At 39.9% G+C, this 12851-nt stretch overlaps 1 protein-coding gene across 6 annotated transcripts in view; it reads right to left on the bottom strand.

The window, feature by feature from the left end:
• Positions 1 to 12851, bottom strand: part of LOC110531840 (neurexin-2) — a 1034463-nt gene that overhangs the window by 785716 nt on the left and 235896 nt on the right. The gene's annotated exons all lie outside the window — the stretch shown is intronic.

The following is a 12851-nucleotide window of genomic DNA, read 5'->3' on the forward strand; positions in this document are numbered from 1 at the left end:
TTCAGTCAGACCAGACCAACTGGAAACAACTGGAAATCAGAAAACCATTACACAAAACAAAAGAGCCTTGATGAGACTCTTTGGCCACACTAACTTGTGAATGGTTGAATAGCAATTTTTTTAGTCAAACGACTGTATATATTGCCCATAAATAAAACATGTATACAAGTCCGATAACAAAATGGGTAACGTAATATGTTCTACCTAATGACAATGACAAATTTGCAAGGCAACAGATTTCCAGGAATGGGAATAGCTAGATGAAATAAACACACATGCAAAGAAAAGCTTTCTCTGACCTGAGCGGTACACATAATGGGACGTTTTGATTGGCCCCGACCTTCAGGTAGTCTAAGAACGATTGAGAAGTACACCGAATATTCTGAGAAAGTACCAACTGTGTTTTTCAACCTCAAGGTATTGTCAAGAAGGGCACCCTGCTGAAAAATTATATTTGTCTTGAACAAGACGTCATTTCTGGGCCGCATCGATGACAATAGCAATGGGGTCAACAGCCATTTATCTCAACAGCATTGGTAAACATTGCATTTTTGGTTTGTTCTCTCAGGTAATCTTGGTTTCAGGGAACATATCACCAGGTAGGATATTTGTAAGAGATATCCTACATCCAGATATCATTGATAGAATGGTTACGCCACAAAAACTATAACGTCAAACAACATCGCCCTGAGCACCCACCTTACAACAGACCAATAGCTAACACAGGATTGTAAATATAGTGACTCCCAAGTACAACAGCATTCTCTATTGTGCTGTCTTTTAATAGTGACTGCGATTAAGGCACAGGAATGTAGTGCATGTTCAATCGATCTATTTGGGCTAATTCCTGCTGTCCCCTATATAGAGAGAGTCCAATCATCCTCCCTCTCTGTTTTGTTCCTCTACCCATAATCCATTAGACAGATAAGGCAGCCCAAAGAAACAGGCCTGTGCTGATGGTGCATACCAAATCATCTCATCCCCCGGGTTTTCTCTCCCTTCTTCTCTCCCTCCCTCTCTCCAAGACCGCGCGCTAGAGCAGAGGCAACATTATAAATATCTTGAAGTGTGAGGAGAGGAGGAGCGCTGGAAGCAGGGGGGTGGCGAGGGGTAAGGAGCACAGCTGTTTGCCACACAGCTGGCCCCGTTTGCATCTTTGCACAAAACAGAAAGGCACAGGCGTGATGGGAGAGGAAGCTGCAATTCAATAATGAGAGGTACAAGAGGCTGAAACACTTAAAAAATAACATAGGGAGACATTGTGTGTGTGTGTGTGTGTGTGTGTGTGTGTGTGTGTGTGTGTGTTGCACGTCACACAAAATGTTTTCGCTTGGCAGAGGCAAAGGGGGGTGTCAGACTAACACAGAGCCAGATCCTGAGCAGGATATGAAGAGGCTTCAACATGTTTCAGCATATGACACAGACAGAGAGAGAGGGAGAGAAAGACGTTCTGACCCCAAACATATCAAGAGAGCACCTGTTCTCTTTCACACGCCTCCCTCAAGCTGGGACGATAAACCAAAAACGATCGACACCGACCGCACCGATCACTTATCTCAAGCGTTCTGCTGATATCATTCATTACGATAAGTAGCCTATACTAGAGCAATGTGATGTAGGACATTTAATACATGAATAATATGGGTGATTGTTATTGAGACAAATGATGCCTACAACCATCAAACTAGTAGTTTAAAATAAAAAATTATATATTTAAGGTGGTGCACATTAATATTACAAATCTATCGTTCTATTATCTTTATCGTATCAATACAGGCAATTTATGGATTTTTGTCCATATCGCCCAGTTCTATCTCCCAGCCAAACAGCCTATGTGAAAGGCATTGAAGGCCTCTCTGAGGAAACAGACAATAAGCCCTGATCATAACTACAGTAATTCAACTCATAGGAAAGCCATACGATTCCATTGGAAATACACCTTCATACACAAATCGAATTACTGCCCCTAAACACATTGAAAGCATCAGGAAAATAAAAACTTAGCCTGAGACTTATAATTTACCCCGAAATCTGAAAATGTGATTACGTACTTAATTGTGATTTGAGTGCAGATGGGAATGCCTGACTCAATCCGAGCCGACCAGGGACGGCCTGGCGATTGGCTGGAGATGATTGAGTGACAGATGGAGACGGGTCATAATTCTGTCATTAGGAGGAGACGTGCAGCCGTGAAATCTCTCTTTCCCTCTCTCGGTCTCTTTCTCTTTTCTCCCTCGCTCCACATCCATCTCTCAATCAGCCAGCTGCAGCTGCCGTCTGCTCTCCTCCTCACATCCTCCACTCCTCCACTACCCTACTCTGCTTCCAGCCATCCCTACTAAACATTCCCGCGGTTGGGCATGCAACTCAGAATTACCCAGCACTCCATCAAGGGCCCTGGGTTGTAAACAAGCCCACCAAAAATGGATTATTTTAAATCGAGGACAAAAATAGTGAGGGGATGCCAAAAAATACATTCATAGAATACATTAGCATGTTTGATGATTGCAGGAAATTCACTATGAACATCATGTACATTGAAACCTACGGCCGTCGACGGTATGGTTATGTCATCGGGGGTAGGAATGTCCTAAAATGGACACCGTAACCCAGCCTCGCCAATACAGGAACGGTATAACCATCTCCGACAGGTGTGCTCTTCAACGACCTTGTCAGACGTCATTCGTGCACCATGTTTCCCTAACAACACACAGTGTACTGGGTCCTTCCATCACTTACATGGGAACAGATGTGGAGGGGGACAGAAGACGGAGGTAAAGCACACGCGAAGTGGACAGAGAACGATTAGAGTCATCATCATCAGTCGGTTCTCTCCTCCATCACAAGTCCAGCAGTGGGAACAATAGTTTAACTCTGACGGAGGAGTACGTTGGCTGTGGTGACCCCAGTGGGGCTGCGAAGGCATACAAAACCACTACCATCCTCCATAGAGGTCCGGCAAGCATATGGCCACCTCCCTATACATACACCCACAACATATGTCACACTAACATACACACAGCCCCCTGAAATGACAGGTGGTGCAGGAAGGATCTCTCCAATTGTTTGGGTGAGGAGCTTTGGTTGAATTTATCTCCAAAATATTGATATTGATGTCATATGTTTTGGTAGACAAAGTGGTGAAGGGCAACAGAAATCACCAAGCAAGACATTTTGCCAAAGCGCAGTAAACATGTGAGTAATAGGTTAGTGCTTCGTAAGGCCGCGTACTAACAGTTTCCAGTACCATTTACACTGCAACATTTACACTGTCTTTATAATGCCTCGGAACTGTCTTTATAATGCTTCGGGACATTTACTTTCGCAGAACAATCCTCGTAGCTATATTAGATCATGAAACGATGCTAGTGTGGCTGCGTAAGGGCCACAAAAACACGCTCCGGACATTTGTAAAAACATTTGTTGAAAAGATGTTGGGAGATAAGTCTCATTGAATAATGCAAGCTGTATTTTACAGCTCGAGTAATAGCTATAGAAACACGAGTGGAATTTAAAACACTTTGCAGAAGTAGGGGAAAGCCGAGGTTAGAGAGAAAGTATCATAGGAATGACCGAGAGCAAGGGATGGTGATGGATTGATGCTCGCTGCTCTCCTCCTCTTGGCGAGCCTAATTAATTATTCAAGTGGGGCGTGCATGATATCAAAAGGCTATCAAAGAGGATGAAACACGTGTTAAAACTCTGAGGCTACAACATAAAATTAAATGCAAAAACAGGACTGGCATAGATCATTCATCGGACTGTTCCACTGAGGCTAGCTGCTAGCATGTGATCACAGCCACAACAGGGAGCTCGAGAAGACTCCCGTGCTGATTCTATGACTCGCCTTCTAACATGCCACTGATGCCTGGATGAATGGCAAGGCAACCCACATGCGGCACAATCGTCTCTTTCACATGTATTGCAATCGTCTTTGTTCAGGGGTTTCCAGGAATGACTCACCTCGTCTTCGACGCTGTAATAAACATCAAAAGATTAACATCTATTTGTATTCTTTTCGTAGTAAATGTGATTGCATACTGTAGGTGAATTTAAATTTAAAAATCCATATCTCAGACTGGCCAAAAAAAAGAAAAGATTAAGATGGACAAAATAACACAGGCACTGGACAGAGGAATTCTGCCTAGAAGGCCAGCATCCCAGAGTTGCCTCTTCACTGTTGATAATGAGACTGGTGTTTTGCGGGTACTATTTAATAAAGCTGCCAGTTGAGGACTTGTAAGGTATCTGTTTCTCAAATTAGACACTCTAATGTACTTGTCCTCTTGCTCAGTTGTGCACCGGGGCCTCCCACTCCTCTTTCTATTCTGGTTAGAGACAGCTTGCGCTGTTCTGTGAAGGGAGTAGTACGCAGCGTTGTACGAGGTCTTCAGTTTCTTGGCAATTTCTCACATGGAATAGCCTTCCTTTCTCAGAACAAGAATAGACTGACAAGTTTCAGAAGAAAGGGTCTTTGTTTCTGGCCATTTTGAGCCTGTAATCGAACCCACACATGCTGATGCTCCAGATACTCAGCTAGTCTAAAGTTTTCCTGCTTCTTTAATCAGGATAACAGTTTTCAGCTGTGCTAACATAATTGTAAAAGGGTTTTCTAATGATCAATTAGCCTTTTAAAATTATAGACTTGGATTATCTAACAGATATTCCATAAAAAATCTGCCGTTTCCAGTAGTTTTACAATATTAACAATGTCTACACTGTATTTCTGATCAATTTGATGTTATTTTAATGGATAATTTTTTTTGCCTTTCTTTCAAAAACAAGGACATTTCTAAGTGACCACAAACTTTTGAACTGTAGTGTATGTGTGTGTATATATATATACACACACAGTTGAAGTCGGAAGTTTACATACACTTAGGTTGGAGTCATTAAAACTAGTTTTTCTACCACTCCACACATTTCAAACTATAGTTTTGTGCATGACAAAATTAATTCTACAAACAATTGTTTACAGACAGATTATTTCATTTATAATTCACTGTATCAAAATTCCAGTGGGTCAGAAGTTTACATACACTAAGTTGACAGTGCCTACATACACTAAATTGACTGTACAACAGTAAAACTAGTCCTATATCGACACAACCTGAGAGGCTGCTCAGCAAGGAAGAAGCCACTGCTCCAAAACCACCATAAAAAAGCCAGACTACGGTTTGCAACTGCACATCGGGACAAATATCGTACTTTTTGGAGAAATGTCCTCTGGTCTGAAAAAATATATAACTATTTGGCCATAATGACCATCATTATGTTTGGAGGAAAAAGGGGGAGGCTTTCAAGCCGAAGAACACCATCCCAACCGTGAAGCACGGGGAGCATCATGTTGTGGGGGTACTTTGCTGCAGGAGGGCCTGGTGCACTTCACAAAATAGATGGCATCATGAGGATGGACAATTATATGGATATATTGAAGCAACATCTCAAGACATCAGTTTTGTTAAAGCTTGGTCGCAAATGGGTCTTGCAAATGGGCAATGACCCCAAGCATACTTCAAAGGTTGTGGTAAAATGGCTTAAGGACAACAAAGTCAAGGTATTAGAGTGGCCATCACAAAGCCCTGACCTCAATCCTATAGAAAATTTGTGGGCAGAACTGAAAAAGCGTGTGCGAACAAGGAGGCCTACAAACCTGACTCAGTTACACCAGCTCTCCCAGGAGGAATAGGCCAAAATTCACCCAACTTATTGTGGGAAGCTTGTGGAAGGCTACCCGAAACGATTGACCAAAGTTAAACAATTTAAAGGCAATGCTACCAAATACTAATTGAGTGTATGTAAACTTCTGACCCACTGGGAATGTGAAATAAAAGTTTAAATAAATCATTATCTCTACTAATATTCTGACATTTCACATTCTTAAAATAAAAGTGTTGATCCTACCTGACCTAAGACAGGGAATTTTTACTAGGATTAAATGTCAGGAATTGTGAAAAATGTATACATGTATTTGGCTAAGGTGTATGTAAAGTTCCGACTTCAACTGTATATATTTGGCTTTATTATTTTCCATTTACCCTACCATTTCTCCCCTAATTGGACTAAACTAATGGACAACAACTCTTAGGCTTCTACTTCCAGCTTATACATCCTACATACATTTTACAGATACAGTATATGTTACAAGTTATCTTTTGTTTGTTTTGGTCCCATCCTTCAGCTCCACTCAACTCCTCCCATCTACAGTATCTCTGAACACCATCCAGTTTAGATTTTTCAACAGTGTTGTGTTTCACAAAAGTTCTGAATCTTTCTATTCTCATAGATTCTATATAGTGTAAATTAAAACATTTTTTGTTGCTATTAGGATTATTATTCAATTGCTTGATTGACTTGGACATTTTAAAATCAGCTGCGTGTTTGACATAACTCCACGAGTCATATTTATGATATAATTTACAAAGATTGTACTTTTCTTTTTTATCCCAAAATATATATATTTTTCATTATCAAGTAGTGTATTTGAGAAGTATATTTGAGTAGTATATTTGAGTAGTATATTTGACTAGTATATTTGAGTAGTATATTTGACTAGTATATTTGACTAGTATATTTGACTAGTATATTTGAGTAGTATATTTGACTAGTATATTTGACTAGTATATTTGAGTAGTATATTTGAGTAGTATATTTGACTAGTATATTTGACTAGTATATTTGACTAGTATATTTGAGTAGTATATTTGAGTAGTATATTTGACTAGTATATTTGAGTAGTATATTTGAGTAGTATATTTGACTAGTATATTTGAGTAGTATATTTGACTAGTATATTTGACTAGTATATTTGAGTAGTATATTTGAGTAGTATATTTGACTAGTATATTTGAGTAGTATATTTGACTAGTATATTTGACTAGTATATTTGACTAGTATATTTGACTAGTATATTTGACTAGTATATTTGACTAGTATATTTGAGTAGTATATTTGAGTAGTATATTTGACTAGTATATTTGAGTAGTATATTTGAGTAGTATATTTGACTAGTATATTTGAGTAGTATATTTGACTAGTATATTTGACTAGTATATTTGAGTAGTATATTTGAGTAGTATATTTGACTAGTATATTTGACTAGTATATTTGACTAGTATATTTGACTAGTATATTTGACTAGTATATTTGACTAGTATATTTGACTAGTATATTTGACTAGTATATTTGAGTAGTATATTTGACTAGTATATTTGACTAGTATATTTGAGTAGTATATTTGACTAGTATATTTGACTAGTATATTTGACTAGTATATTTGAGTAGTATATTTGACTAGTATATTTGACTGGTATATTTGAGTAGTATATTTGACTAGTATATTTGACTAGTATATTTGACTAGTATATTTGACTAGTATATTTGAGTAGTATATTTGACTAGTATATTTGACTAGTATATTTGAGTAGTATATTTGACTAGTATATTTGACTAGTATATTTGACTAGTATATTTGAGTAGTATATTTCACTAGTATATTTGACTAGTATATTTGAGTAGTATATTTGACTAGTATATTTGACTAGTATATTTGAGTTTAACCATAATCTTTGTTGTAATATTTGTTCAGTCTTTTCTGGTCGATTAAGCTGAAATTGCAGCCAACTCTCTATGGCTTGTTTTCAAAATAGTGATATTTTGGAGATTATATAGTTTTTTTTAATTATCGAAAGTGAGAGGTTGTAATCTGAATAATGGAAAAAAGGCTATTCTTAAAAATTGGGTAAAACATTCTTACTTATCTGCTAGAAAACCAGTTCGGATTTAAGTATAACTTTTGTATGACTGAAGCCTTTCGTGAGAGGTCTAATGCTTTAATATTTAATAATCCCCCCCCCCCCCCCCCCCCCCCCGAATTCATTATATAAATAGGCCAGTTTAATTTTGTCTGCCTTGCCGTTCCAAATTTAAAAAAAACAAGTTGCTAGGTTTAGGCAAGGCCATAAGCAAATAGGCAAACTGGGATATGACTAAAGAGTTAGACAGGTGTAGGTGAGTTTATTGTCCCAAACTATTTTAGTGATGAGCCGTAGAATAACCACCTCACCTGGATTAAGCAGTGACCCTGGCATAAAACTACACATAAACATAGCTAGCAGCTCTGTGGCAGGTCCTTGACACAATTGTCTCTGGAGACAATGGACCAAGCTCTCGTCAACACATCCAACACATTTCCTTTATGCTGTCTTGGAAACCTATACTAGCTTTGTTAGACTTATGCAATATACTGTATTGTACAATCATTTGATTTGATTTTGTATTCCTACTATCTTCTAGCAGTGTGTGTTAAGGGTGCTGTGGCTTCACAGGCAATCCCAAAGGGAACTGTTGACCCTAGGCAAGGCACTTAAGCTGAGCGGCTCTAGCATTAAATCTTCATGATGACTTACCACTTACTGCCGGTCCCTACAGCTTGCTGCAGTCATCATCCGTCAAAACCCAGGTGTACAGAATTGTATGGAAATGGAAATGGGATGCTTACGCGAGGTTAGACGGTTTAAAAAGAAGATTATAAAAACGGCATACTTTTGTTTAAGATTTCCAACCGGTGCAATAGAGGGTCGATGAGAGTGCTCACACGAGGGAGGTCGGAGAGAGAGAGAGAAGCAAGGGATTTTCATGCAAATGTTTTATCTGAATGTAGACCGTTCCCATAGCGCATCCAAGTACGTGTGCATACACACACTCGTCTGTTTTTTTCCCTGTTCCCCAGGTTACAAAAAAAAAAATAAAGTCATAAAGAAATCATGTTACCTGCACATTCAGAAAATAAATAGCTCAGTGATTAAAATCCCGTCTCGCACATTTTGTTCATTAAAACACACGGCTAATTTGTCTGCAATATGTTTACAGAATTATCTGCATACTCATGAAGATTGGCAGCGAGTAGCGATGTGAACTGCTTCTGTTTTCATCTTAATTAAGCAGTTCATAAATAATTAGAACCTGCATAGGGTGATACAATGGCTCGCGCTACAGTCATTTCAGACTGTTACCAGTGCTTTCACGGAGGCTAAATGGACCATGATATCCTTGTTTCTGACGTTAAAGCATTTGCCTCAGACCGACAGTGACTGAACATTTTCATCCAATATACACTTGAACATCGACATTGGCCAACACACTGTTCTCGCTCTTTTCGCACAAACCGATGATGACAGTAATTGACTTTGCAGCAAGATGAAAATACTAATCTGTGCGTGTTCCACTATCTGGGTTCCCTCGCCTCCACCAAAAACATGTTTTTGTCCCATTGTTCCAAAGGCATGTCCGTGGAGCGACCCAATACCAGAAACACAAGAAATGCTAACACAACAACCAGCTGTGTATCCCAGTAAATCACTACTAATATACAGTATAAAACATGATCTATGGCCAATGTATAAGGGAGATCTAACGTAGAATTCAGTACTGTGGAATCCAACACATGACCCTCTTCTTGAGTCAAAAACACCTTACAGTAGAGTGCAAGTTCGCTGTATCCTGTGTCGGAGATGTTCCTTTTCCCCTCCCTTTTTGCTCCTCTGTCAAGACTCATAAGTTCATCTTTTGTAGAACCCCCCCCCCACCCACACACACACACACACACACACACACACACACACACAAAAAAGCCCTCTATTTCCTCTTTCTATGAGGTCAAATGAATCATTAATCCCTGTGAGTACTGGCACTCTCCCTTCCAGGTTATTCGTCACTTCTGCTTTTTTGCCGTCCACTTTCACCCTCCTTTTCCTATCATCATTTCCTCTGGTTCATCACATCCAATAGGAAACACTCAATGTCATCCGCTTCCATTCCCGACCGCTTTGGAGAGCCAATGATTCCAAATGTGACAACAAAACGAGGCCATAAGGCCCATCTGAAAGACCCGGGCTTGTTCCAACACATATGGCGGCTTTCTTTCTTTCTTTCACTCCCTCTTTTTCTCTCAGCCTTTTCCGGTGATGATAGCTGTAATTGCCTTTAACTCCAACATGTGAAGGCAAGATGCAGTGAGGAGAAGAGGAGGAAGCCAGGGCCCATCCCATGTGAGCTATTAGGCAACAGAATGCCCACCAGAATCTGTATGCTCCAGACAAAACAGCCTCTCTCTCTCTCTCCCCCTCTTGATAAGCCACCCCCTTCCAAGGCTCATTTAGCTCTAAATTACTGTGCTTTAAGTCAGCCTTGTGTCCTCTTCTTCTCGTTCTTTATTAATGTTTCAATGATTGTACTGCCTCCAAAATGATTTAGCCTGCCTTCGCCTATTGCAGCCTCCAAATGCCATAAACCCGTGCCAACAAAACCGTTGGGCCTCCAAGCTAAAGCTCAGATCGCATCAATTAGGAAACAACAATAATCCTTTGGGATGTTTTTGCAAATACTGCTACAGCCCTGAACGTTTGCTGATGTTTAATGTTTCAGTTTGATAATTTTATCCATTGGTTTTCCATTTTCCAACTTGCACATTGTGTTTCTTGATACTAATGGTATTTCGCTGCTATCTGTGTGTGTTCTATTCCCTTCGTTGGATGAATGCTAACGACTGTTTGCGTTTGATGCTAACGTGATGGCACACTGAGGGGGTTTCACTGTATGGCTCCCTCCATGTCATGTTGAGAGGTGAAGCACAGCAGGTAGGTGCTCATCAGAAGATAATAATGAGAAACTAATGTCCTCTGACTGCGATGACATATTAATGTATCTACCTCGTCGCGTTGGATCAACACGATTAGCCCGCAAAAATCAGAGCTGCTTCGGAAAGTTGAGTCATCGGCTGAAAGTTAGTAAATTGTGCACAGATTCAACGCACACTAACTTAAGTATCTATCACGAGGCCTGGAATTCCCTGTGTACTTCAATCGGTATGCCTTGCCTTAGCACAGAGCCTCTGCGTGGACACAGTCTAAGACCCTTCTCTGTACTCTGTACAACGCATATGTGTAGCATAGTGAGTTTGTGGTGTTATAGTGTGTTGAATTGATTTATTTTTAATAATACATGCAATGGTGCTAATTAATTTAGTAACCCATATGGTTTATTCATGGTTATGAATCATGGACAGAATACCAAAAACTACAGTATATTTATATATAACGTGTTTTTATTTGTCTGTTACACTCACACATGTCCCCTGATACCTCTACATGTATTATATCATCTATAGATAACTACAGTGCCTTGCGAAAGTATTCAGCCCCCTTGAACTTTGCGACCTTTTGCCACATTTCAGGCTTCAAACATAAAGATATAAAACTGTATTTTTTTGTGAAGAATCAACCAGAAGTGGGACACAATCATGAAGTGGAACGACATTTATTGGATATTTCAAACTTTTTTAACAAATCAAAAACTGAAAAATTGGGCGTGCAAAATTATTCAGCCCCCTTAAGTTAATACTTTGTAGCGCCACCTTTTGCTGCGATTACAGCTGTAAGTCGCTTGGGGTATGTCTCTATCAGTTTTGCACATCGAGAGACTGACATTTTTTCCCATTCCTCCTTGCAAAACAGCTCGAGCTCAGTGAGGTTGGATGGAGAGCATTTGTGAACAGCAGTTTTCAGTTCTTTCCACAGATTCTCGATTGGATTCAGGTCTGGACTTTGACTTGGCCATTCTAACACCTGGATATGTTTATTTTTGAACCATTCCATTGTAGATTTTGCTTTATGTTTTGGATCATTGTCTTGTTGGAAGACAAATCTCCGTCCCAGTCTCAGGTCTTTTGCAGACTCCATCAGGTTTTCTTCCAGAATGGTCCTGTATTTGGCTCCATCCATCTTCCCATCAATTTTAACCATCTTCCCTGTCCCTGCTGAAGAAAAGCAGGCCCAAACCATGATGCTGCCACCACCATGTTTAACAGTGGGGATGGTGTGTTCAGCTGTGTTGCTTTTACGCCAAACATAACGTTTTGCATTGTTGCCAAAAAGTTACATTTTGGTTTCATCTGACCAGAGCACCTTCTTCCACATGTTTGGTGTGTCTCCCAGGTGGCTTGTGGTTTTAAAAGTTATGACATATCAAGCAGGCTAGTAACAAACTTTGCTATCAAAACGGTGAATTGAGCTATCTGATTGGCTAGCACAGCAGGCACACCCGTTTTAGCCACAGATCTCCTTGCCCGCAGGGTTGGCAGAGTTTATCTTTTAAGACAAATGAAATGGTTCAAAATGGGAACACTTTGCCTACCCGGTGCGCAAGGCTTCTGAATGAAGTGCACCTCGGACAAACAGCCTGACACAACAAAATAATAATAATAGGAACCCAAGCTTTTTTTGTTGGCTTTTCCAACGGAGATGTTTGGTGATCGACCGGTTGGTCACCACTGTGCTAACCATTCCCTCAAACTGTTTGAGTCAGTAGAATCATCTTGTTTAGTCTCTATGCCTGAGCTAAAAGCCCTGTATCTTCTTTCTTATCTCAAAATGCTAACCCCGTAATTATCCAAACTGAATAAATACTAGGGGGAAAAGCAAAGCACGGAATCTGCCACATCTTCAGACAATGACTCTAAAGTGAAAACAAGCAACAATGGGGGGGAAAAAAACTGACAAGAGTTGATCACAAGAAAATTAAATGGCACTGAACCTTGTAAACACATATTTAGACAATGTTCAACACCAAGTACAAGGTGGCAGGGCTGCTGTGCTGTGAAATAGTCTGTGCCAGGCGGCTGGTTGCACCGTATTTCACGTGCGATGGGGCCCCGAGAAAAGAGCCTCACTGACAAACATCTAGGGCTGAAGCTAAGTCAGAGCTTCCGAATAAATAACATAGGTAAATATGAGGGAATACAATTGGGTGTATTAAACTGTTATTGGTTGTGTTTTTAACTGTGTCGGTGTGGG

Source organism: Oncorhynchus mykiss, chromosome 9 (assembly GCF_013265735.2).
Source record: "Oncorhynchus mykiss isolate Arlee chromosome 9, USDA_OmykA_1.1, whole genome shotgun sequence".
NCBI classification, from domain to species: domain Eukaryota; kingdom Metazoa; phylum Chordata; class Actinopteri; order Salmoniformes; family Salmonidae; genus Oncorhynchus; species Oncorhynchus mykiss.